Raw genomic sequence first — 18,835 nt, forward strand, 5'->3', positions numbered from 1 at the left:
CAGACTGAACAGGCAGTAGTGTTCATCAACCCTCTCCCAGCCACATGGTCAGGGACTGCATTACAGCCCAAAATTTGGCAGGCCATCAGCCCCCTCAGGGTGATGGTCTCTCCTCTGCTATGTGCCCTGTCACTGGTCTGGGCCAAAACCCAGCTCCTTGATTGCCTTGGCAGAGCAAGTTCTCTGAGGAAATAAGACAGAAAGATCTTATATGTCTCAGGCTGTAGACAAGTCCCCATCTGGCACTTAAGGCTGCTAAGTCCTTAGGAGTGAATGGAGGTTTTGCTCTCACTGCTGCCAGGGTGCAAAGCATCAGAGGCTTTGGTGGCTGTGTCTGAGCCCCAGGTCTCTTGTCCTAGATACTTTTGTGGATTTTCAGAGATTCGGAATGCACCTTTCCCTCACAGGGCTAGTCTGCCCTGTTGTTTAATGGAGGGCCCAGGTTGTTTTGCCCTGTGAAACCACAGCAATGGCACACAGCCCCCTCCGTTCCCCCTGGCTGCCTCAGTGCAGCCATCATCATTTTCCACCCAGGTCGGGAAGCATGGCCCTGACCCCAGCTGCCAGGTTGCCTCTTGGGCTTGGTGTCATAGGGATCCTCTGTCCCTGTTTATCTTAGTACTGTCAGTCAACTTATAATCTATAGAGGTTCAATTCTTGGAGGCTCCTCCTTCATCCTGCCGACCTCTCAGTTGGAGAGGGGAAACTCAGTGAATGAGCACCAGTCCTTCTTTGCTGCTCCCTCACTGTGGGACCTGTCCCAATCTGTTTTGCCTTTTCTTCTTTCTTTCTTCATTGTCTTCTTCCAGATTTTTTGCATCTTTATCTTTTGGGACCTGTCCCAATCTGTTTTGCCTTTTCTTCTTAATTCATTTTCTTCTACCAGATTTTTTGCATCTTTATCTTTTGGGACCTGCCCCAATCTGTTTTGCCTTTTCTTCTTAATTCATTTTCTTTTACCAGATTTTTTGCAACTTTATCTTTTGAAGAGGACAATATTCTATCAGAGTACTGCAGGTTCTCTGGTTAATTGAGTAGGTCTGTGAATGTGAGTCTTGATGCATTTGTGGGAAAGGGTGAGCTACGAGCATCCTTCTGCTCCACCATTTTCACATCCCCCACAAAAAGTCTCACTTTATGGTGGAAGTTAAACACAACCAGTAAATAGATGGAAAAGATGTTTCATGGAAATGACAAGAAAGTGCAGTTTGCAGTGATCAACTCATACAAAATACATTTTAAAATAAGGGCCACAGTGAAAGTTAAATATGAGTTTATAAATAAAAAAGAGATCAATATAAAAATACAGTATTACACTCATTAAATTATATATGGACCCAACACAGTAGATCCTAAGAATAAAAAGAAATATTAGACATGAAGGAATTAATTCATTATAAAACTATAATAGTAGATGTGTTGAACACCTCACTATTCTGATGGCCAATTCATCTCAAAAGAATATCTGTAAGGAAACAGAGGTCTTAATGGCATATTAGATCATTTGAACCTAACTCATTTATTGGACACTGCATCAGAAAAGGAGAACACATAAAATTCTCAAGTGTGCACAGGATGTTATCTAAGGAATTAACTGCACATTATGTCATAAAATGAGCCTCAGGAGCTTTAAGCAAATACAGATTACAGCGAATATTTTTCCATATATAAAATTATAGAAATATGCATCAACTCTAGAAAGAAGAAGAGGGTAAGCACAAATATGAGATTAAACCTCATCCTTTAAAAAATAAAATAAAACAAGTTCAATGATGAAATCAAAGAGGTAATAAAATCATACATGGAGACAAATTACATTGAAAACAGAGCTTCATCAAATATATGGGATGCAGCAAAGGCAAATCTAACAAGGAAGTTTAGAACAATTGAGGCCTTCTACAAGGAAAAAGAAAAAACTCACACAAAGGATAATGTTAACCACCCAAAATAAATGGATATAATAATAAACAAAACGCAAAGGCAGTAGAGTGAGTAATCTTTAATGATTAGGTTGAAAATAAATAAATTAAAAATTAAATAAAAATTCATAAAATCAACAGTTATTTTTCTTAAAAATATTAACAAATTGATAAACATTTAACCAGGTTTATAAAGAAATACAGAGTCGACCCAAGCAAAATAAGAAATGAAATATTAGAAATAATTTCTGATAGTACAGAAATGCAAACAAAGATTATGAAATCACTCTGAGCAGTTACGTGACAACTAACTGGACGACCTTAAAGAAATGGACAAATTTCTTTAAACTCTACAGCCTGTCAACACTGAATAAAAAGAAAACTGAAAACTTGAAAAGAGCAATCAGCATAATTTAAATAAAATCTATAGTTTTAAAATCATCCTTTGAACAAAATGCCTGGATGCCTTCACTAAAACCTCTTTCCTCTCAACTATTTCAAAAAATGTATTAGGAAGGAAAATTCCCAAAGTTATTCTATGAGGCCACAAATAACATGATAACAAAACCAGTCAAAGACACTACCAGAAAAAGAAATGAAAATGTAAAGCCAATATCCTTGAGGAATATACATTAAAAAATTCTCAACAGAACATCAACAAATTAATCCAGCAATACATAGAAAGGATTATACACGATGATCAGTTGGTTTCCGTCCAGAGTCACAGGGATGGTTCAACATACACAAGTAAATCAGCATGACACATATTTTATAAAGGAAGTACAAAATTCACAGGACCATGTCAATACACACAGAAAAAGCATTAGACAAAATTCAACATACATTCATGATCAGAACTCTCATGAAAGAGAGTAAAATGGGAACATCTCTCAACATAATATAGGCCACTTATAACAATTTATAATACTTAGGGGAAAAGCTGAAAACATTCTGGGTAAATTCTGGAATAAGACAAGGATTTTTACTCTCAGCACTGCTATTCCATAGTAAAAGAAGAAAGGAAAAGGAAAGAAAAAGAAGAAAAAGAAATGCAAAATGGAAAGAAAGAGCAAAATTGGCACCAGTACTGATGACATAACAATCTACATAGAGTCCTAAGTTCTCCACACAGACTAACATCAACAATAAATTATTTCAACAAGGGAGCAGGGTACAAGATTAATGTAAATTTGTCTCTTGCATTTCTACATGTTAATCATGAGATACCCTAAAATGGACGTTGAAAGCAATACTATTTAAAATCCCATTCCCCCGAATACCTTGGAATAAATATAACCACATGTATGAAAGATCTAAACACTGAAAATTAAAAAACATTGACAAAGAAATTAAAAATGATTCAAAGAAATGGAAAGATGTCTTGTGCTCTTGGATTGAAGGAGTTAATATTGTTAACATGGCCGAAATGCACAAAGAAGCCTACAGATTTAGTGCAATTCCTGTTATGAAGCTGTAGTATTTCCCACAGAACCAGAAAATAAATAACTCTAAGTTTTACATGAAGCCATTAAAAATTGTCAAAATGATCTTGAGTAAAGACAACAAATCTGGAGGAATAAACCTCCCAGAGTCCTTACTATACTACAAAGCTACAGTAATAAAATCAGCATGGCATTGGCACAGAGATATAATCAATAAAATCAGATAGAGAGCCTAGAAATAATTCCACACACCTATGAGCACTGAATCAATGATAAATGAGGCAAGACTACACAATGGAGGAAAGACAGTCTTGTCAATGGATGGTGTTTGGAAAGCTGGACATCTACATGTAAAACAGTGAAATGAGAGCATTCCCTGACATCGTATACAAAAATAAACTCCAAGTGTATTAAGGACCTAAATGTAAGACCTGATACTGTATAACTTCTAGAAGGGGATATAGGTGATACACTATTGGATATATATCATAGGAATATTTTCATGTATCAGTCTCCTAAGGCAAAAGAAATAAAAGCAAAAAAAAGCAAGTGAGACCTAAATAAACTTGAAAACTTCTGCACAGCTAAGGACAATTTGAATGAAATGAGAACACTGCCTGTGTAATTGGAGAACATATTTGCAAATAATGCAAGTGATCAGGGGATAATAGATGCAAGTTAATAGATGTAACATGGATTTAGATTACACAACTTAATGTGAAAAACAAAAACGCAATCAAAAAAAGAGCAGAGTACTTGAGTTAATATTTTTCCAAAGAAAACCTACAGATGAGTAACATGCTAGTGATAAAATTACTCAACATTACTAATTATTAGTTAATAGCAGGTCAAAACCACAATGAGGTATCACTTCACACTGGTCAAATGGCTATTATCAAAATGTCAAAAAATAGAAACTGTTGGAGATGATTTGGAAGAAACAAATCACTTGTATACTCTTGGTAGGAATGTAAATTGGTAGAACTCCTTTGGAAAACAATATTCAGATTTTTTTAACACCTAAAACAGAACTACCATATGAAACAGTAACACCTCTCCTAGGAAATATCTGGAGAAGAAACCCTAAATTGAGTAAAACCAATCTTCACAACTGCACTGTTTATAATATGCAAGACAGGGAAGCAATCCAAGTGTGCACTGTAGACTATGGACTTAAGAAGAAATGATGATTCTAGAAATATGCAATGGAATATTATTAGCCATGAAAAAGTATAACACATGGCTATTTCAGCATCATGAATGGACCTAGTAAATATTGTTTTTAGTGAAGTAACTTGGACAAAGACAAAAGTATATAATATGATCAATATGTGGAATCTAAAGAATACCAAATATATGTGTACATCTATATATAGCTATCTGTTGATAGATGACAGATAAGTAGATACATAGAAGGATAGATAAATAGACACATGATAGATAGACAGATAGATACACAGTTAGATAGATAGATAGATAGATAGATAGAGGGTAGAGGGATAGAGAGATTAGTTAGACAAGACTGAAGGAGACTGAAAGATATGGGAAATAATTTATGTTTACAAAAGGAGAAGGGAAAGACAATTTAATGGTAGGACACTGAAAGATAAAAAGTAGTATACAAAAAGGAGATAAGCATCAAGGATAATCTGTATAGATCAGGGAATTACAAGCAATAACTTAAAATAATTGTATGTTACAATTATTGTAATAATTTATAATGCAATCTAATCTAAAAAGTGGTTGGAGTCACTATGCTGTACATCTGAAACTACACAATATAGTACATCTACTGTACTTCAATTAAAAATAAAACATCTCATGTATAATTTAGTCCTTTTTCTGCTGATAGCATCTTCCTTTAATATTGTTTCAATTTTACTCTTTACCTTTTATGAATACTGACTCAAATTATTTCTATTTCTGTTGTGAACATGTTACCAGATTGATGTACCTATATTTATTGCAAGTGAATTACTATTTTTCTCTCTTTATATCATATAAAATAGAAGCTTTTAAAAACACACCGAAAGAAACTGTTGCAACTTTCTCATGGTCTCTGCTTAGTATTTTGTTCAATATTATGCATATATTTGCATTTTATTTTTCTTAGAATAGCTCTTTCCTGAACCTCTTGTAAGGTGTCTCGGTTTTGTTTTTTACATCTCATTCATGTTTCTTTGTCTGATAAAGTCTTTATTTTCACTTTACATATAAGTGATAACTGTGCAAGTTAGAGTGTACTTGGGTGGGAGATTTCTTATTTCAGTAGTTTGAAAATGTCTTTTTAATTACCCTCGGCGTATGTTTTCTGCTCAGCAATCTGCTGATAGCCTGATGGGGGTTTCTATGTAGATTAACATAACTTTTCTTGGCTGATTTTAAAATTTTACTCTGTCATTAACTTGCCAATTTGCATATGACGTATCTTGAAGAAGGTCTCATTGTCTTAAAGTTATTGGTGTTTTGTTGGCTCACGGAATTGTATATCAGTTCCTTACCCAGGTTCAGAAAGTTATCAACTATAACAACTTTAAATATACCATCAGCTGCCTTCTAACTTTCTTCTCCCCCCAGGATTTCACTCTAATGTGCAATTCCTGAAGAAGTCTGATGGCTATAGTAGAATTTCCTCACATTTTAATATCTTGAATCTCTGCCCTCTCCTATCATTTCTTGTTTTGTATTGGTGACTTTGCTAATATCTCTTCCACAAGGCAGTCTTCTTCCAATGCTTTCTGTTGCATTCTTCATATCACTTATTAAGTTCATCTGGTCCTCTAATAATGTTTGGTTGTTTCATAGTTTCGGTCCCTTAGGTAATGTATACCTTATCAACATTTATTTTATTCCTGAGCTCACTAAACTGCTTTCTGAGTTTTGTTTTTTATATTCAGTTTTTGTATGGCATCTCTTCGGATTCTCTATTAGTTAAACGGCAATATTCCATGACTTTAAATTTGTTTGCTGCAGTGTTGATGTTTGAGTGTGTGTGTGTATGTGTGTGTGCATTTGCCTGTGCATGTGTGTCTTTGTCTGTGTCAGTGTCTGTGTGTGTGTATATGTGTGTGTGTGTGCCCTATAATGTTACTGTGATTGATCATGGACCTGGTAAATTATTGCTCTGATGACACTAAAAAACAGATTGGGTTTTGGAGTCCTTGCTTTTGTTTTCTGGTAGTTTGCAATATTGCACAATATTTGGTTTTGCTTATCTTAGCTACCTCTGAAAATATTTCAAAGTGGCACATTCCAGTCGCTACTGTCTGGATAAAAGATTGCTTACATTGTCACTTCTTTCACTTCTTTGGTAGTTAATGCCACTTTTGTCACTTGGCCGGTGAACCCTTCCTTTTATCTGATATCCCTTAAGAATCAGTGCACACATTGAGGAAAGGTGTAAAGACAGGTGGGTATTTGGAATCAGGCAACTGCCTTTGCCATGTAGAATGTTGTAAGGTACATTGTCTCCACCACTGTGAATGGGAAGTAGGGAGAGTGTCATGAATGTCTGAGTGTCAAAAGGTTGGAAATTCTGTCTCCAATTTGGCTCCCTCCAAGTTACCTGTAACCATTAGTACTGGTGCAGTTGGAGGCTGATGCTGTGTGAAACAATGAGACCCTGTTTCTACTGGGAACTCTGAAACTCTGGGCTCAGATACCCTAGTAAGTTGTCCATGGTCGCAGGCACAAACTCTGCTCTTCCCTCAGTTCAGCCACCTTTATGTGTTTTAGCCCACCAAACGTCAGCTGTACACATGTGTTCTGGAGTATTGTTTTGTGTTGTAGTTATTTTTCTTGAGATGTGATCGTTTCACTGAGTGTAGATTAAAGGGGAGAGACAGAAATACTTGAAACATGTCACTCTTTTCAAAGAATATACTTTAACGTTTAAAACCTTAAATTCTAATAAGGACATTATGAGAACAGTAAAGAAAGTGAACAAATCACCTCCCTTAATATCAGAGTACTACAAAATATTTTGTTATTCCTGGGATTTTTCTTCAATTTTTTCCCACATGGCATGCACATTTTAGTATAATATATGCCTATAATCTCTTTAAAATCATTTAAATTATTAAAATATTTCTCTGTGCTGTAAATATAGCCCTGTTGGTTCTCTAGTTTATAACTAGTACCTTGCATATTTCTGTCTTCCACATCCTCCTTCCCTGTCCCCAGTGGAAACCACTACTTGGTACACTACACATATATATGTGAGTCTGTTTCTATTTTTTTATGATTATTTCTCTTATATCTTTAGTTTCCTCACGAAAGTGGTAACATAGAGTGTTTTTCTCTGTATGACTTATTTTGCTATGTGCAACACTATCTGGCTCCAGTCACATTGTTCCAAATGGCAGAATTTTATTTTTTGATATGACAATGACTAAGTATTTATTATGTTATCTATATCTCACATCTACTTCAGCCAATCATCTGTTGATGGGCAGTTGATTTGTGCTTCTATCCTTGGCTATTATAAATGATGATGTTAAGAACTTTGGGGGTAATATAGCCTTTAAAGTTAATGTTTACATTTTTTCAGATTTATAACAAAAACTGGAATTGTGGCTACATATAATGTTTCTATTTCTAGTTTTCTTAGCACTGTCCACACTTTTATAATAGTGGAGGCATCAATTTATATTTCCACCAACAGTGTACCTGGGTTCCCTTTTATTGACATTCATACTAATGTTTGTCATTTGAAGACTTTTTTTAATAGCCATTTTGGTTGCTGTGACATTATATTTCATTCTGATATTGATTTATGGTTTCCTAATGAATAGCAACGTTATGTTTCTTTTTATGTCATGAAAATCATCCACATGTATGTTTTTGAAAAGTTTCCATGAAGATCCTACAACTGTTTTTAAGTTGTGGTCTTTGTTTTTTAAATAATGAGTTTAATATGCTATATATACATTATGGATATTAACACCTTGTTGGTTTCATAGTCTGAAACTATTCCTTCTATTCTATGTGTTGTCATAAGTCCTGCTGAAGATTTCCTTTGCTCTGCAAAAGATTTTGCATTTCACAATTATACAAGAAGTGGAATCACTGTATCATATATTACATCTATTTTTTCCTCAGTATAATTAAAAACAGTTATTGTTAGTTTTCCTTTTTTTGTTGCTTAGTAGACAAATAAAAATACATATTGCAAAGATTTATCACAAAGGCACTTCTGCTCTTGTTCTTCTTCAGAGATTGTATAGTTTCAGGTTTTACATTTAGGAAATTAATCCATTTCTATTTTATTTTTTATTCTATGGAAGGAATTGCTCTTACATCTAACTTTTACATGTAATTTCCAGTTTTCCCAAAACTACTTGTTGAAGAGACTGCCTTTTTTCCATTGTATACCCTTGTCACCTTCATTATAGACTAATTGACCATATGTGTGTGTGTTTATTTTTGGACCCTTTATTTTCTTCCATTGATTATGTGACTCTATTGGTGATATATTTTGATGTTTTGATTACTGTAGCTTTGTAGTATGTTCTAAAGTCAGGGAGGATAATACTCACAGCATTGTTAATTTTTCAAGGATAATTTTTGAAAATTTGTGCCTTTCAGAATTTAGTGTAAATTTTATTATTATTCTCCTTGTTTTGTGAAGAAACATATGGATTCTGTGAGAACAGAAATTTACTAAAAAGAAAAACATGAGAAAAATTGTAAAGTATGGAGGATAAATCATACAACATTAAACAACCAATGGATTGCTGCATAAATCAAAGAAAAAATACAAAAAGAAATATAACAACAAAAACAAAGTTCATGTGATATAGCAAAAGCAGTATTAATAGGGATGCTTAGAGCAAAACAATGCCACTTATACAAATAAGAAATATCTCTCTCTTATAACATAATCTTACAAAGGATGTAGCAAAATAATAAACAAACTTGTTAGTAGAAAGAAAGATAGCTGAAAGATCAGAACATAAATACATAAAATAAAGATTAAAAGTAGAAATATCTAAAGAAACTACGTAGTGGCCTTTGAAAGATAAATAAAACTGATAAAATTTAATGAGACTCATGAGCAAAAAAGAGAGTGCAGGTTAAAATGCTGCAAAATAAATGAGAAGTTACAGCTTATGTCAAAATAACAGAAAGCATCATAAGATGATACAACAAACTATATGCCAATTAAAATGGAATCCCTCGAAGAAATGGACAATTTCCTAGAAAGATCTAATCTCCAAAATGGAATGAGAAATAGAAAATATTAACTGATTATCACTAATGAAATTGAATAAGTAATTAAAAAAAATCTCCCAAGAAACAAAATTCCAGGCCTTGACAGTTTCACAGGTGATTTCTGCCAAACATATAGAGAAGAGCTATCACCTATACTTCTCAGAGAATTCCAAAAATTTGCAAAGGAAAGAAGGCTTCCTACCCCACCTTTCTGTATAACACTATTATTAAAACAGGAACAAATATTTCATAAAATTACAGTTTAAATACAACTGAGAAGCATACATGCAAAAATGATCAATAAATATTAGCAAAGCAAACAAAACATTAAAGGGATTATACAGTATGATTAAGTCCCTTTTATCCCAGGGATGCAAAAGTGATTCATCACCCAGAAATTTATCAATATGATACACCAAACTAACAAATTGAAAAATAAAAATTATATGGTAACCTCAAAAGTGTCATAAAATGTTTTGACAAATTCAGTATCTATTTATGATTATATTTCTCCTCAAAATGGATATGAGGAAACATACCTCAACACATTTAAGGTTGCATATGACAAGAACTCAGCTATCATGACACTCACTGATTAAAAGCTGAAAGCATCTGCTGTTAGAGCAGGAAGAAGTCAAGAATGTTCACACTTGCCACTGTTATTCAGTATATTATTGGAAATTCTAGCCATAGCTATCCAAAATAAAAGTAAATAAAATATAGGTATTTCTGAAAAGGAGTACAAGAGTCTGCTTGCAGATGAAATACTTAAACAGAAATCCTAAAAAGGCACCACAATGCTATGAGTGCTTTTCAATGCATTTGGTAAAATTTCAGAATGTAAAATTAACATACAGAAATCTTGCATTTCTACACACTAACAACAAGCTAACAGATACAGAAAGTGAGGGAACTGTCTCATTTACAGTTGCATTACAAAAAAAAACTCAAGAAATGTGTACAACCAAGGAGGTTAAAAAACCTGTACTCAGAAAACTATAAAATATTTATAACAGAAATTGAAGATAATGAAAACAGATGAAAGGATATACTGTGCTCATAGATTAGAAGAAAAATATTGTTTAAATGACAGTACTAGCCAAGAAAATACACAAATTAAATTCAGTGCTTTTCAAAATAAAAATGGCATTTTCAGACACATAAAAAATAATTATTACATTTACATGTAAACACAAAAGAGTTGAAGTCACAAAGAAAAACAAAAGAAAAGATAATGAACAAACTTAAAACACAAACAACTTTGACAAAGAACATAGAGGATGTAACACTGTCCCTGATTTTAAATTATAATACAAATCTACAGTAATGAATATGGTAGAGGCACAAAACAAACAGAATAATGGAACACAACAGAATGCCTAAAAGTGAAATCAGACAGTTATGGTCATTTAGCCCATTACAAAAAAATGAATATACAGTGGGGGAAAGGTAATCAACAGGCACATGAAAATGGTCAACATGACTAACCATGAGTAAAAGCAAGACCATAACTCAATGAGATATTATGCCACTCCTGTCAGAAAGACTATGATCAAAAAGGTAACAAATATAAATATTGGTGAGGATGTAAGAAAAATCACCCTGCTGCACTACTTGAGTGAATTTAAATTTGTGCTGCTTCTGTGGAAAACAGTATGGAGTTTTATCTAAAAATTAAAAATAAAATATGAACCAACATTTCCATAACTAGATACTTATTCCAAGAAAATGAAAACACAAATCAGAAAAGATAAATTCAACCCTATATTCACTGTGGCATTATTTACAATAGCCAGGCTATAAAAGAAAATTAATTGCTTTTCAATAGATGATGGATAAAGAAAATGTGTGTTTATAGTATATATATCTACCCAACTATTAACTGCAGATTTATCTATATTTATATATATACGCACACTAAACTTATATATATATATATGCACTCATACCCATAAAAATACAATGGGTTATTACTCAGCTATAAAAAGAATAAGTTCTTGTCATTTGCAACAAATGTGTAGACCAAGAGTGTAATATGTTAGGTGAAAGAAGTCAGACACAGGAGGACAAATGCAGAAAAGTTTTACTCATATTTGGAATTTAAAGAAATGAACATAACAAAACAGAAAAGAATTTATATATATAGAAAGCAACAGGTTGCTCAAATGAAGGAGGGAAATGTGGTGAAGAAAAACAAATAGTTGAGAAAAATTAAGAGAGAAATATTTCCAGTTGCAAATTAAAATATCAGGGACAAGAAATTTACTGTGTGGGGAATAGTCAATAACTATGAAATATCTTTAAATAGCAACTATCAAAACTAGATTTATCTTTTGATCAGTTTGAAATGTATTAAAAATAGCAAAAATTATGTTATGTAAGAGAAACTCCACAGAGTTATAGATTAAAGTGCACTTCAAAAACAAACAAACACACTTATAGAAAAAACAATTTGATTTGTAGTTAACAAAGTCAGTATTTGGGAAATTAGAAATTGATTAATGCACTCAAAAGCTAAAAAACTCTAGCCGTAAAATAAACCTGTTCTAGGGATGCCCCGCAATAACATGAAAATTACAATTAATACTGCTTTATGTTCTATATTAATGTTGTTAAGTGGGTAGACCATAAGATTTCTCATCACAACCAAAAGACAAATTGTATTTCTTTAAAATTGTATCTAAATAAGACAATGAATTCTCCCTAAACTTGCTATGATATTTATTTCTTAATACTTATAAATCAAATCAATATCCTGTGCACCTAAACTTACACAATGTTTTATGCCAATTATATGTCAATAAAGCGGAAGTAAAAATGGAAATTCAAAGGTCATGATTTCCCATGACATTTTTCATGATTCGTTTTGCAGCAAGTAAACTTGAGTCATGATATACTTATCCTAGGTAAAGATACTAATAAATAAGTGATTCAAATAAATTATACATAAAGATACTAATAAAATTAGGATTTTACCATGCTTTAAGCTTTCTTCATTAACAGCCCACTGCTTCTTTAGGTATCAAAATTTCACTCTGTGTATTCATCTGATATTAGGGAATGGATACAAATTTAAAACTGGCTGCTCCTGCTCTGAGTGATAAAGTTCAATGTCTGTGACCAATGGTCTCATCTCCCCGACAGCATCTGTAAGAAATGATTATGCTAGGTTGCTAAAAATCTCAGCATGGTAAAATCTAAGGACTCCTACAATTCTTAACTGTTTTGCAATGGGAATGCAATACTGACAAAGACTTGATTTTGGATAACAATGTGGTGTTTTCTCATGGTTGCATTAGGGTATGTGAGGATAACCCCTCAGATCCACAACAAATATTCTTGCTCAAGTGCTGGTCCAAGAAGTGCAAATTTCTGCATTACTAGGACTGAGGACTGCTCTCAAAATGATGACCATGCTCACTGCATTCCAGGTAGTACAAGGAAAAAAGTTTATTGCAATTTCAAGGTGAACGGGAATAAGTCAGTGATTCAGTCCCTATAAATTAGTCAACGGGTGTTCAAAGCCAAAGTAAGTTGTGTCAACAATGAGAATTAAAAGAAAAAAAAAAACTTAAACATAAGTTTAAATTAAAAAGAAGACACAGTCCAGTGCTGGGCTCTGGGGGCTGCAGAATGTATATGCCTCAGTCCAATTCAAGGATTCAGTGGCTTGGCCCTAGCATCAGCTCTGGATTCAATGAACAGGTAACAATTAGTATACAGGGAAAAATATAATCTACCTCTCCCTAATCTGAAGAAAATCTGGTGGTTCAATGAAACTCTTATCTCACAGACATTCTGACAGGTGCAGAGGAATAACTCACTGATGACTCAACTAAGACATACTTAGTTACTGCTTAACAATCCATCTTCACACACACCCAGTGGTAGAGAGATTTGTAGTATTTAATGGGAAGAATTCATTGGGCAGAGCTCAGAGTATAATTTTCAAAGCACGAGCCAACTTTTGACATTGGCCAATATTCTAGCTTTTCTCAGGTAGAAAACTACAGATGGACAAACAAATAATATTCTTCCTTAGAATTTCTAATTTTGAAAGTAAACTGTAGCCTTTGACTTATCAGTATAGAACCTTGTTAAGATGATCACGCTAAGACCCACTGTCTGATAAGAGAGCTGGAAATTAGCTGCTGAACCAGCCCATCTGAACCCCAGACTGCTAATGTAAGCAACAACATAGCCACCATCAGAGTTGAGCTGACAAATTTAAAACCGTGATGTTTCTGTTGTAGGAAACACCACTGCTCTCTAGACACAGTTCTCCTGCTGCAAGTGGGCTCTTTTATTCTCTTGGTGAAGGTCATATTTACAGGATGTTGTTAGAGATTACCCTGGCAAATTTGCCCATTCTCCAGATTATCAAAGGCTTTCTTCACAAATGGAGACACATTTTCGGACACAATGTTACCATTTCAGTCTTATCAGATGACACTAGCTGCATCATTGTGAGTAAAGGCCTTAGGATCCCTGAACTTGCCTACAATTTTTCCAGCATTTCAGGGCATTTCACATTCTGAATATGCTTCAACTTTTATTTAAAATTAGTGGGAAATAGTCAAAGTCTTCCATGAATATTTTATATTTCCTAATATCTGCAGAAATTTGGTATTCTTGCAGTTGGAAAATTTTTAATTCCACCACCCTCACCTCCTTCTAGTCCACATAATTTAGATTGCAATTTGGTTACTGAATACGAGAACCACAACCAAGGGGATATTACCACTTAGATACTTACTTTGTGAAGGTTAGAAAGGGCACAACTTATTTGGTGTGTATAAACCTACATTAAATGTTTGCAAAGGCACTGTCTCTTCTGGACAAAGCTCTGATTCTAAGAAGTATATTAATAATAAGTCAGTATAGTTATTGGTATGGGGAAGAGATTCAGCTGTTTTGTGGTGGGTGGGTGATGAAGAGACAGGAACAAATCCAGCAAATGTGAATGGATTGCTTTATGCCTCTGCAGGCATGAATTAAGAAGTAAATATTACTTTGTCTCCTGTACCTAACTCCACTTACTGTCTTGATTGACTTGTCCTTGGGCTATGAAAGATCTAGTTTGTGGTGAAGACCATAACGAAATAGTTTGAAAACCATGAGAGTTTTCTTGTTTCAGGAAAGTAGATATTGCTTAAAGTCAACATGTGTTTTTCATTCACTTAATACAAAAATGCATCCTGTGACATGTGTTGTGCTTACTGTGCTGGTATCCAAGTTAAACAAGGAAAGGGGGATAGACTGAAAACATCTGGAGGAGGTGGTTTCTGTGCTGAGACAGGGAAAGTCTAAGTAGATAAAAGGAGGACACCCAAAATCCAAGGATGAGCTGGAGTAAAAGTGGTGAGGTTGCAGCTAACATAGTTGACAATCGTTTGCCTGGATATATTTCCAGATACAGTGAAACATAAAGCTATACCAAGGTAGTGAGATGCCAGATTTATAAAGAAATGACTAAACCAAGATGAGTTTGTGTGCTTAGAGTTGGAAAGGCATTAAATGCCACCCTGAGGACGTAAGCTTGTCTTTGGCTTGAATATAAAAGCAACATAAAGTATTGACTTGAAAATATAATGTAGACTCTTGAGGGCAGGAAATGAAAGCACCAATTTTAATGCTTTGAAAACAGCACAAAGAAGACCATAGATAAAATTACTTCTTAAATTCTACCACATGCTGAATGTGCCATCTGAGACTACATCATGTGACCTTTATGATTCCAGGGATGACATAATAGAGACCATGATCCCTGGGCCGGTTCCTGCATTTATCTCCTGTTCCAGCCTATCCTATAAACCCTTTTAATACTTTCCAGGATGAACAAGAAACCACTTAGTAATTTTCCCTCTCTCCATGTTTTAGTCTTTTTCCAAATTCTTCCATTTTCTCTTCCTCCTTACAAGAAAGTATTTAAATTTACTCCCATATTTTTCCATCAAATGATCATATCAATCAAATATCTCTTTTTAACTTAAATGTTAATTTAGTCTCCCATTTAATCTTAACCTAATTTAAAAAAATAAGGTTAATACAGGTACACATCTATGCTTCTTGTTCAAATAAGAAAATTGCAGATATCTGTCAACATTTGCCAACATCAATTTTAATCTTTGTTATCCTGCATAAACTGGTAGTCCTCTGGTAGATATTTTGTAATTAGGATGACGTTCATAAAGTGAAGTTGGCTGATGAGTTGGCCTTGAAAGAGAGGTAGCTGATGTATAAGCTGTCATTGTCACTGGAAACCGTGCATTGCTCCCTGGTTGAAGTTTAGAAAAACGACCTTCTTTGGCAGATATGTTGTGATATCCATTTGGAAAAGCAGAAGTCTCCACCATCAGTCCAAAATAATTACTCTGCATTGGAGACAAGATGGTGTTCTGAGAAGTAGAATTTTTGGTTTTAATGAACTTCATAATAAGGTCATTTGCTTCAGTGTATCTGCTTTGAGTGTGCCAGTGGACAATGTTCAACTGATTTAAAATAGTATGCTGATCTACTGCAATTTGTTCTGGTGGTCTGATGGACCAGAAAAATCACCGCTGATCAGGGTAGTTTTATCACCAATTATGTGGCTAGTAGAGGGCTTTCTAATTAGAGGCATTTTTAATTTTGCAAAAGGTAAAAATGCACTTTCTCCACTAGTGTCAGCCACAAAACCAGAATTATGAGTATCCACATTACCCCCTGCAATAAAGTGCTTCTTACTGAAATCTTAAGACAATGAAGATACCAGAGAGGCATTTTTAATCCCAACTCTTCTTTTTATTCTGATTAAAACCTGGGGAAAGACTCGTTTAAAATTTGAATTATGGTAGATCTGCAGCTACAATCAAAGTAAAAAATTTTAGTAATATTTTAAACCAAAATACAAGACTACAATAAGCCTAACGTATAAAACATCAGATTTCACATTTACAATGCACAGATAATATCATGAAAATATGAACATTGCTATTTTTTAAATTTCCTTATTTGTAAAATACACATATAAGTAGTATAGTCATCAAATTAAAGAAGTTAGCATTTGCAGTAACTGTGAATGCCACTTTTCACAAGCAGCTTTAATACCTTTATATAGATTTCTGATAAGATTCATAGTTGCAAGCAAAGTTTCTCTGAATCTTGAATACATATGGCACTGTCCTCATTTTTAGAAAAAATAAAGAATTTAAGACTTGGTAATTTTATACAGTTTTCAAAATCTAGCTTTAAATATATATTACCATAGACTGATGTACAACATAAATTTTCATATATAAGTTACCAAGTGGTTACTAAAATTCCTGAATACCTTGCTTAAAACAGAGACTTCTTTTCCTTGTGCCAGAAAGTCAGCTAGACAAGCAGATCTTTGAAAATTCTGCCTCACTTTACTAAACCCATAAAGGTTAAGCTGTCTAACTAAACTTTTCATACTTCCAGTTTAAATATTCTGAAAGGGGCCTTTCTTTCCAAAACTACCTTCTTAAAGACATCTTCATCAATCACTATGGAAGATCCATTATCATCCCACCAGATGGATTGATATTGGTCACTCCTAGCCATTTTCCAGAGTTTTCTTGGAAATCTCAGAGAACGAAAATCATTATCTTCATCTGGTTCTGAGACACAATGTGTGTAACATGGTCTTTTTATCAAAGATTCTTCAGACAAAGTCTGAAAAGCATTTTCTTCAATCATAGACCTTAAGTCCAAGTCCCCAGAGAATGTTTGATCACACAATAGAGATCTACCAGAGTTACCTGAAACAGTTGGTCCATCTTTATGAGACACATCTTGAATTTCTGAAGAAACATGTGTCATCTCAAATAACTTTTTCTACAGCTACTTTTATAATCTGCATGATTTTGAGCACTGCAGGTTCAAATGCTGATTTGGCAAGCCTGCACAGATAAACTGCTAGGCAATCACAATGGGTCTCAACCTGAGTAGCTGTGTCATCACAATATGACTGGTATCCCAGCAACCCAAGTGTAAAATTCCACCAGTGTTTACTTCTCATTCATCCAGTTAAAATGAAACATAAATGTTGCTTATTTTTATAGTGTGATCTGCAAATATTATCCCCACAAAATCTTTTAAATAATATAATTTTGGGGTCTATGAAATAAAACCAATCTCCATACTTTTGTACACAAATTTATACTAGATTGGTGAACAGAGAATAAATAATGCAAAAAAAATAATTTTAAAGTTTTGGAAGTTAAAGTGAAATTTGTGTAAAACCTCTACAGAAAATGTGTAACAATTTCAATATCATTTGTTATTAAAATTAAACATAATTTGATTCGGAAATGGAAGTATGTATTTATCTGTGTTCTTTAAAATAAGTAGCTGTATATTCAAAATATGAGAAAAATAAATATCAGTTTATTTGGAATGTTAATAAATAAATTGTAAATATTTATAAAATAAAATTTTATTTATATAATCAATCAAATTTAAGAAATCCCAAAGGGGGAAATTTTTGTTTTAAATTGTAATTCAGTGGTATAAGTAAAACAAATATAATTTAATATTCTGGTATAAAAAGTACAAAAGAGACAATCTTATTGTATATTTGCAAAAGTTTATTTTTGCCATTCTTTCAGTCAGAGGTTTTTCAGTCCCTAGAAGGAATAAATTTTCATGTCATCTGTATAATCCATACTCTTGTGGCTTCTGTTATGTGTTCCAAAATGCTGTTGATAAATACTCTTATGTACAAGATCCTGGGTTCAATAAGCAGTGCCTCCATTAAGGGGCAAACAAACAAACAATCAAAAAACAAAGAAATAACAGTATATGTGGTTTGGGGTGGAAAATACCAGGTAATGCATTTTAGGAAGCAATATGTTTCTCAGTCTTCAAATAGTTGGCATTGTTTATATAATACAGCATTTTAAGGCAAGTGTTCTGTTCACTAATTGTAAATGATAGCTATGTTCTGTATCAGTAAACTGATATAACTGGTATTATATATTATATATAAATCCAGTATAACTGGATTTATACCAAAATTTATATTATTTATTTCAAAATAAATTCCATTAAGGATAAGCCAAATTCAAAATGACAGATATAATTTTAAGTAAATAAATGTAAAATCAAGCTGTAATGTAAATTCTTACTTCAGTATCTGTAAATTCCATTCTAAATAAATATTAGCAACCTGAATTCATGGCATATTATATGTATTATAAACTATAGTTAAGTTGGATTTAGTCTTGATTCATAAATATTATTTAACATACACAGATT

General features: G+C 33.4%; 1 long non-coding RNA gene across 1 annotated transcript; it reads right to left on the reverse strand.

Moving 5' to 3' along the window:
* Positions 1–15,675: 15,675 nt before the first annotated feature.
* Positions 15,676–17,511, reverse strand: LOC140693257 (uncharacterized). Its single transcript, XR_012068981.1, has 2 exons — positions 17,338–17,511; positions 15,676–15,948 (listed from the first exon to the last, which is right to left on the reverse strand). It is a non-coding gene; the product is annotated as an uncharacterized lncRNA (long non-coding RNA).
* Positions 17,512–18,835: the final 1,324 nt, after the last annotated feature.

The sequence above is a fragment of the Vicugna pacos genome, unplaced genomic scaffold, assembly GCF_048564905.1.
Source record: "Vicugna pacos unplaced genomic scaffold, VicPac4 scaffold_19, whole genome shotgun sequence".
Lineage (NCBI taxonomy): Eukaryota > Metazoa > Chordata > Mammalia > Artiodactyla > Camelidae > Vicugna > Vicugna pacos.